The 6,000-nt window shown below is 39.1% G+C and overlaps 15 non-coding genes across 15 annotated transcripts; all 15 read right to left on the bottom strand.

Annotated features, from left to right (window-relative positions):
* Positions 1-680: 680 nt before the first annotated feature.
* Positions 681-753, bottom strand: Trnav-aac. Its single transcript has one exon. It is a non-coding gene; the product is annotated as a tRNA-Val (tRNA).
* Positions 754-853: 100 nt separating this feature from the next.
* On the bottom strand, positions 854-926 carry Trnav-uac. The gene has a single exon. It is a non-coding gene; the product is annotated as a tRNA-Val (tRNA).
* A 165-nt stretch (positions 927-1,091) lies between these two features.
* Trnav-cac lies at positions 1,092-1,164 on the bottom strand. Its single transcript has one exon. It is a non-coding gene; the product is annotated as a tRNA-Val (tRNA).
* Positions 1,165-2,101: 937 nt separating this feature from the next.
* Positions 2,102-2,174, bottom strand: Trnav-cac. Its single transcript has one exon. It is a non-coding gene; the product is annotated as a tRNA-Val (tRNA).
* Positions 2,175-2,575: 401 nt separating this feature from the next.
* Trnav-cac lies at positions 2,576-2,648 on the bottom strand. The gene has a single exon. It is a non-coding gene; the product is annotated as a tRNA-Val (tRNA).
* Positions 2,649-2,763: 115 nt separating this feature from the next.
* On the bottom strand, positions 2,764-2,839 carry Trnav-cac. The gene has a single exon. It is a non-coding gene; the product is annotated as a tRNA-Val (tRNA).
* Positions 2,840-3,004: 165 nt separating this feature from the next.
* On the bottom strand, positions 3,005-3,077 carry Trnav-cac. The gene has a single exon. It is a non-coding gene; the product is annotated as a tRNA-Val (tRNA).
* A 165-nt stretch (positions 3,078-3,242) lies between these two features.
* Trnav-uac lies at positions 3,243-3,315 on the bottom strand. The gene has a single exon. It is a non-coding gene; the product is annotated as a tRNA-Val (tRNA).
* A 165-nt stretch (positions 3,316-3,480) lies between these two features.
* On the bottom strand, positions 3,481-3,553 carry Trnav-aac. Its single transcript has one exon. It is a non-coding gene; the product is annotated as a tRNA-Val (tRNA).
* A 165-nt stretch (positions 3,554-3,718) lies between these two features.
* Trnav-uac lies at positions 3,719-3,791 on the bottom strand. The gene has a single exon. It is a non-coding gene; the product is annotated as a tRNA-Val (tRNA).
* Positions 3,792-4,312: 521 nt separating this feature from the next.
* Trnav-uac lies at positions 4,313-4,385 on the bottom strand. Its single transcript has one exon. It is a non-coding gene; the product is annotated as a tRNA-Val (tRNA).
* A 577-nt stretch (positions 4,386-4,962) lies between these two features.
* Trnav-uac lies at positions 4,963-5,035 on the bottom strand. Its single transcript has one exon. It is a non-coding gene; the product is annotated as a tRNA-Val (tRNA).
* Positions 5,036-5,200: 165 nt separating this feature from the next.
* Trnav-cac lies at positions 5,201-5,273 on the bottom strand. The gene has a single exon. It is a non-coding gene; the product is annotated as a tRNA-Val (tRNA).
* Positions 5,274-5,537: 264 nt separating this feature from the next.
* Positions 5,538-5,610, bottom strand: Trnaa-cgc. The gene has a single exon. It is a non-coding gene; the product is annotated as a tRNA-Ala (tRNA).
* A 165-nt stretch (positions 5,611-5,775) lies between these two features.
* Positions 5,776-5,848, bottom strand: Trnav-aac. Its single transcript has one exon. It is a non-coding gene; the product is annotated as a tRNA-Val (tRNA).
* Between the last annotated feature and the right edge of the window lie 152 nt (positions 5,849-6,000).

Raw genomic sequence — 6,000 nt, 5'->3', positions numbered from 1 at the left:
TTGAATATATGTAGAGGATTTCATTAGATGATTCCGGCCTGGATCGAACCGGCGGCCTTCTGCGTGTTAAGCAGATGTGATAACCAATACTCCACCGAACCTACAAAAATAAAACGCATTTGTAGCACGCATCGCCAATATTTAATAAAAGCTCAGAATAAATATTGAAGACCTTGATGTATGATTCATCGTGAGATTGCACCGACAGTCAATAAACCACCAAAAATTTTCATTGGTTTTGAACTAATATAGAGAATTTCATTATATGATTCCGGCGGGGATCGAACTGGCGGCCTTCTGCGTGTAAAGCAGATGTGATAAACCACTAACACTCGACAAACAACAAAAATAAAACGCATTTGCAGCAGGCGTCGCTAATATTTAATAAAAGTTTAGAATAAATATTGAAGACTTCGATGTATGATTCATCGTGAGATTGCACCGACAGTCAATAAACCACCAAAAGCCTTTATTGGATTTGAATAAATATAGAGGATTTCATTATATGATTCCAGCCGGGATCGAACATGCGGCCTACACCATGGAACCTACAAAAATAAATCTCATTTGCAGCAATATTGAGAACACCACTGTAAGATTCATCATGAGATTGCACCGACAATCAATAAACCACCAAAACCCTTTATTCGTTGTGAATAAATGTAGAGGATTTCATTAGATGATTCCGGCCGGGATCGAATCGGCGGCCTTCTGCGTGTTGAGCAGATGTGATAACCACTACACCACGCAACCTACAAAAATAAACACCATTTGCAGCAATATTGAGGACATCGATGTAAGATTCATCATGAGATTGCGCCGACAATCAATAAATCACCAAAACTTCATTAGATGATTCCGGCTGGGATCGAACCGTCGGTCTTCTGCGTGTAAAGCAGATGTGATAACCACCACACCACGGAACCTACAAAAACAAAACGCATTTGCAGCACGCATCGCCAATATTTAATAAAGGCTTAGAATAAATAATAAAGACTTCGGTGCATAATTCATCGTGAGATTGCACCGACAGTCAATAAACCACCAAAAATCTTCATTGGTTTTGAACTAATATAGAGGATTTCATTATATGATTTCGGCCGGGATCGAATCGGTGGCCTCCTGCGTGTGAAGCAGACGTGATAACCACTACACCACGAAACCTACAAAAATAAAACGCATTTGCAGCAATATTGAGGACATCGATGTAAGATTCATCATGAGATTGCACCGACAATCAATAAACCACCAAAATCCTTTATTCGTTTGGATAAATATGCAAAAATAAAACGCATTTGCAGCACGCATCGCCAATATTTAATAAAAGTTTAAAATAAATATTATGATTCATCATGGGATTGCATCGACAATCAATAAACCACCAAAACCCTTCATTGGTTTTGAATAAATACAGAGGATTTCACTACATGATTCCGGCCGGATCGAACCGGCGACCTTCTGCGTTGCGAAGCAGATGCCGGAACCACTACACCACGGAACCTACAAAATTAAAAACGCATTTGTAGCACGCATCGCCAATATTTGATAAAAGCTTAGAATAAAATTGAGAACTTTGATGTATGATTATCATGGGATTGCACCGACAATCAATAAACATCAAAACCCTTTATTGGCTTTGAATAAATATATAGGATTTCATTAGATGATTCCGGCCGGGATCGAATCGGCGGCGTTCTGCGTGGTTAAGCAGATGTGATTAACCACTACAACACGAAACCTACAAAAATAAATCGCATTTGCAGCAATATTGAGGACATCGATGTAAGATTCATCATGAGATTGCACCGACAATCAATAAAGCACCAAGACCCTTTATTCGTTTGATAAATTTAGAGGATTTTATTAGATGATTCCGGCCGGGACCGAACGCGGCCTTCTGCGCGGTAAAGCAGATGTGATAACCACTACACCACGGACATACAAAAATAAAACGCATTGCAGCACGCATCGCCAATATTTAATAAGGCTTAGAATAATTTTTAAAGACTTCGGTGTATGATTCATCGTGAGATTGCACCGACAGTCAATAAACCACCAAAAATCTTCATGGTTTTGAACTAATATAGAGTATTTCATTATATGATTCCGGCCGGGATCGAACCGGCGGCCTTCTGCGTGTGAAGCAGATGTGATAACCACTACACCACGAAACCTACAAAAACAAAACGCATTTGCAGCAGGCATCACCAATATTTAATAAAAGCTTAGAATAAATATTGAAGACTTCGATATATGATTCATTGTGAGATTGCACCGGCAGTCAATAAACCACCAAAAGCCTTCATTGGATTTGAATAAATATAGAGGATTTTACTAGATGATTCCGGCCAGGACCGAACCGGCGGCCTTCTGCGTGTAAATCAGATGTAATAACCACTACACCACAAAACCTACAAAAATAAAACGCATTTTCAGCACGCATCGCCAATATTCAATAAAGGCTTAGAATAAATATTAAAACTTTGGTGTAAGATTCATCGTGAGATTGCACCGACAGTCAATAAACCACCAAAATCTTTATTGGTTTTGAAGTAATATAGAGGATTTCATTATATGATTCCGGCCGGGATCGAACCAGCGGCCTTCTGCGTGTGAAGCGGATGTGATAACCGCTACACCACGGAACCTACAAAAATAAATCCTATTTGTAGCAATATTGAGGACATTATGAGATTGCACCGACAATCAATAAACCACCAAAACCCTTTATTCGTTTTGATAAATATAGAGGACTTCATTAGATGATTCCGGCTGGGATCGAACCGGCGGCGGCCTTCTGCGTGTGAAGCATATGTGATAACCACTACACCACGGAACCTACAAAAACAAAACGCATTTGCAGCACGCATCGCTAATATTTAATAAAGGCTTAGAATTAATATTAAAGACTTCGGTGTATAATTCATCGTGAGATTGCACCAACAGTCAATAAACCACCAAAAATCTTCATTGGTTTTGAACTAATATAGAGGATTTCATTATATGATTCTGGCCGGGATCGAACCGGCGGCCTTCTGCGTGTGAAGCAGATGTGATAACCACTACACCACGTAACCTAAAAAAACAAAACGCATTTGCAGCACGCATCGCCAATATTTAATAAAGGCTTAGAATAAATATTAAAATTTTCGGTGTATGATTCATCGTAGGATTGCACCGACAGTCAATAAACCACCAAAAATCTTCATTGGTTTTGAACTAATATAGAGGATTTCATTATATGATTCCGGCCGGGATTGAACCGGCGGCCTTCTGCGTGTAAAGCAGATGTGATAACCACTACACCACGGAACCTACAAAAATAAAACGCATTTGCAGCACGCATCGCCAATATTTAATAAAGGCTTAGAATAAATATTAAAGACTTCGGCGTATGATTCATCGTGAGATTGTACCGACAGTCAATAAACCACCAAAAATCTTCATTGGTTTTGAACTAATATAGAGGTTTTCATTATATAATTCCGTCCGGGATCGAACCGGCGGCCTTCTGCGTGTTAAGCAGATGTGATAACCACTACACCACGAAACATACAAAAATAAAACGCATTTGCAGCACGCATCGCCAATATTTAATAAAAGCTTAGAATAAATATTGAAGACTTCGATGTATGATTCATCGTGAGATTGCACCGACAGTCAATAAACCACCAAAAGCCTTCATTGGTTTTGAATAAATATAGAGGATTTCATTAGATGATTCCGGCCGGGATCGAACCGGCGGCCTTCTGCGTGTAAAGCAGATGTGAAAACCACTACGCCACGGAACCAACAAAAATAAAACCCATTTGCAGCAATATTGAGGACATCATGAGATTGCACCGACAATCAAAAAACCACCAAAACCCTTTATTGGTTTTGAATATATGTAGAGGATTTTATTAGATGATTCCGGCCGGGATCGAACCGGCGGCCTTGGAACCTACAAAAATAAATCTCATTTGCAGCAATATTGAGGACATTACTGTAAGATTCATCATGAGATTGCACCGACAATCAATAAACCACAAAAACCCTTTATTCGTTTTGATAAATATAGAGGATTTCATTAGATGATTCCGGCCGGGATCAAATCGGCGGCCTTCTGTGTGTTAAGCAGATGTGATAACCACTACACCACGAAACGTACAAAAATAAAACGCACTTGCAGCACGCATCGCCAATATTTAATAAAGGCTTAGAATAAATATTAAAGACTTCGGTGCATAATTCATCGTGAGATTGCACCGACAGTCAATAAACCACCAAAAACTTTTACTAGTTTTGAACTAATATAGAGGATTTCATTATATGATTCCGGCCGGGATCGAACTGGCGGCCTTCTGCGTGTAAAGCAGATGTGATAACTATTACACCACGGAACCTACAAAAATAAAACGCATTTGTAGCACGCATCGCCAATATTTAATAAAAGCTTAGAATAAATATTGAAGACTTCGATGTATGATTGATCGTGAGATTGCACCGACAGTCAATAAACCACCAAAAATTTTCATTGGTTTTGAACTAATATAGAGGATTTCATTATATGATTCCGGCGGGGATCAAACTGGCGGCCTTCCGCGTTTAAAGCAGATGTGATAACCACTACACTACGGAACATACAAAAATAAAACGCATTTGCAGCAGGCGTCGCTAATATTTAATAAAAGCTTAGAATAAATATTGAAGACTTCGAGGTATGATTCATCGTGAGATTGCACCGACAGTCAATAAACCACCAAAAGCCTTTATTGGATTTGAATAAATATAGAGGATTTCATTATATGATTCCGGCCGGGATCGAACATGCGGCCTACACCATGGAACCTACAAAAATAAATCTCATTTGCAGCAATATTGAGAACATCACTGTAAGATTCATCATGAGATTGCACCGACAATCAATAAACCACCAAAACCCTTTATTCGTTGTGAATAAATGTAGAGGATTTCATTAGATGATTCCGGCTGGGATCGAACCGTCGGCCTTCTGCGTGTAAAGCAGATGTGATAACCACCACACCACGGAACCTACAAAAACAAAACGCATTTGCCGCACGCATCGCCAATATTTAATAAAGGCTTAGAATAAATAATAAAGACTTTGGTGCATAATTCATCGTGAGACTGCACCGACAGTCAATAAACCACCAAAAATCTTCATTGGTTTTGAATTAATATAGAGGATTTCATTATATGATTTCGGCCGGGATCGAATCGGTGGCCTCCTGCGTGTGAAGCAGATGTGATAACCACTACACCACGAAACCTACAAAAATAAAACGCATTTGCAGCAATATTGAGGACATCGATGTAAGATTCATCATGAGATTGCACCGACAATCAATAAACCACCAAATTCCTTTATTCGTTTTGATAAATATGCAAAAATAAAACGCATTTGCAGCACGCATCGCCAATATTTAATAAAAGTTTAAAATAAATATCATGATTCATCATGGGATTGCATCGACAATCAATAAACCACCAAAACCCTTCATTGGTTTTGAATAAATACAGAGGATTTCACTACATGATTCCGGCCGGGATCGAACCGGCGACCTTCTGCGTGCGAAGCAGATGCCAGAACCACTACACCACGGAACCTACAAAAATAAAACGCATTTGTAGCACGCATCGCCAATATTTGATAAAAGCTTAGAATAAATTTTGAGAACTTTGATGTATGATTTATCATGGGATTGCACCGACAATCAATAAACCACCAAAACCCTTTATTGGCTTTGAATAAATATATAGGATTTCATTAGATGATTCCGGCCGGGATCGAATCGGCGGCGTTCTGCGTGTTAAGCAGATGTGATAACCACTACAACACGAAACCTACAAAAATAAAACGCATTTGCAGCAATATTGAGGACATCGATGTAAGATTCATCATGAGATTGCACCGACAATCAATAAAGCACCAAGACCCTTTATTCGTTCTGATAAATTTAGAGGATTTTATTAGATGATTCCGGCCGGGACCGAACA

The sequence above is a fragment of the Ctenocephalides felis genome, unplaced genomic scaffold (genome assembly GCF_003426905.1).
Source record: "Ctenocephalides felis isolate EL2017-DRISC unplaced genomic scaffold, ASM342690v1 CF-g0.4_SCAFFOLD_00845, whole genome shotgun sequence".
NCBI lineage: Eukaryota > Metazoa > Arthropoda > Insecta > Siphonaptera > Pulicidae > Ctenocephalides > Ctenocephalides felis.
This window is presented reverse-complemented; position numbering and strand designations above follow the sequence as displayed.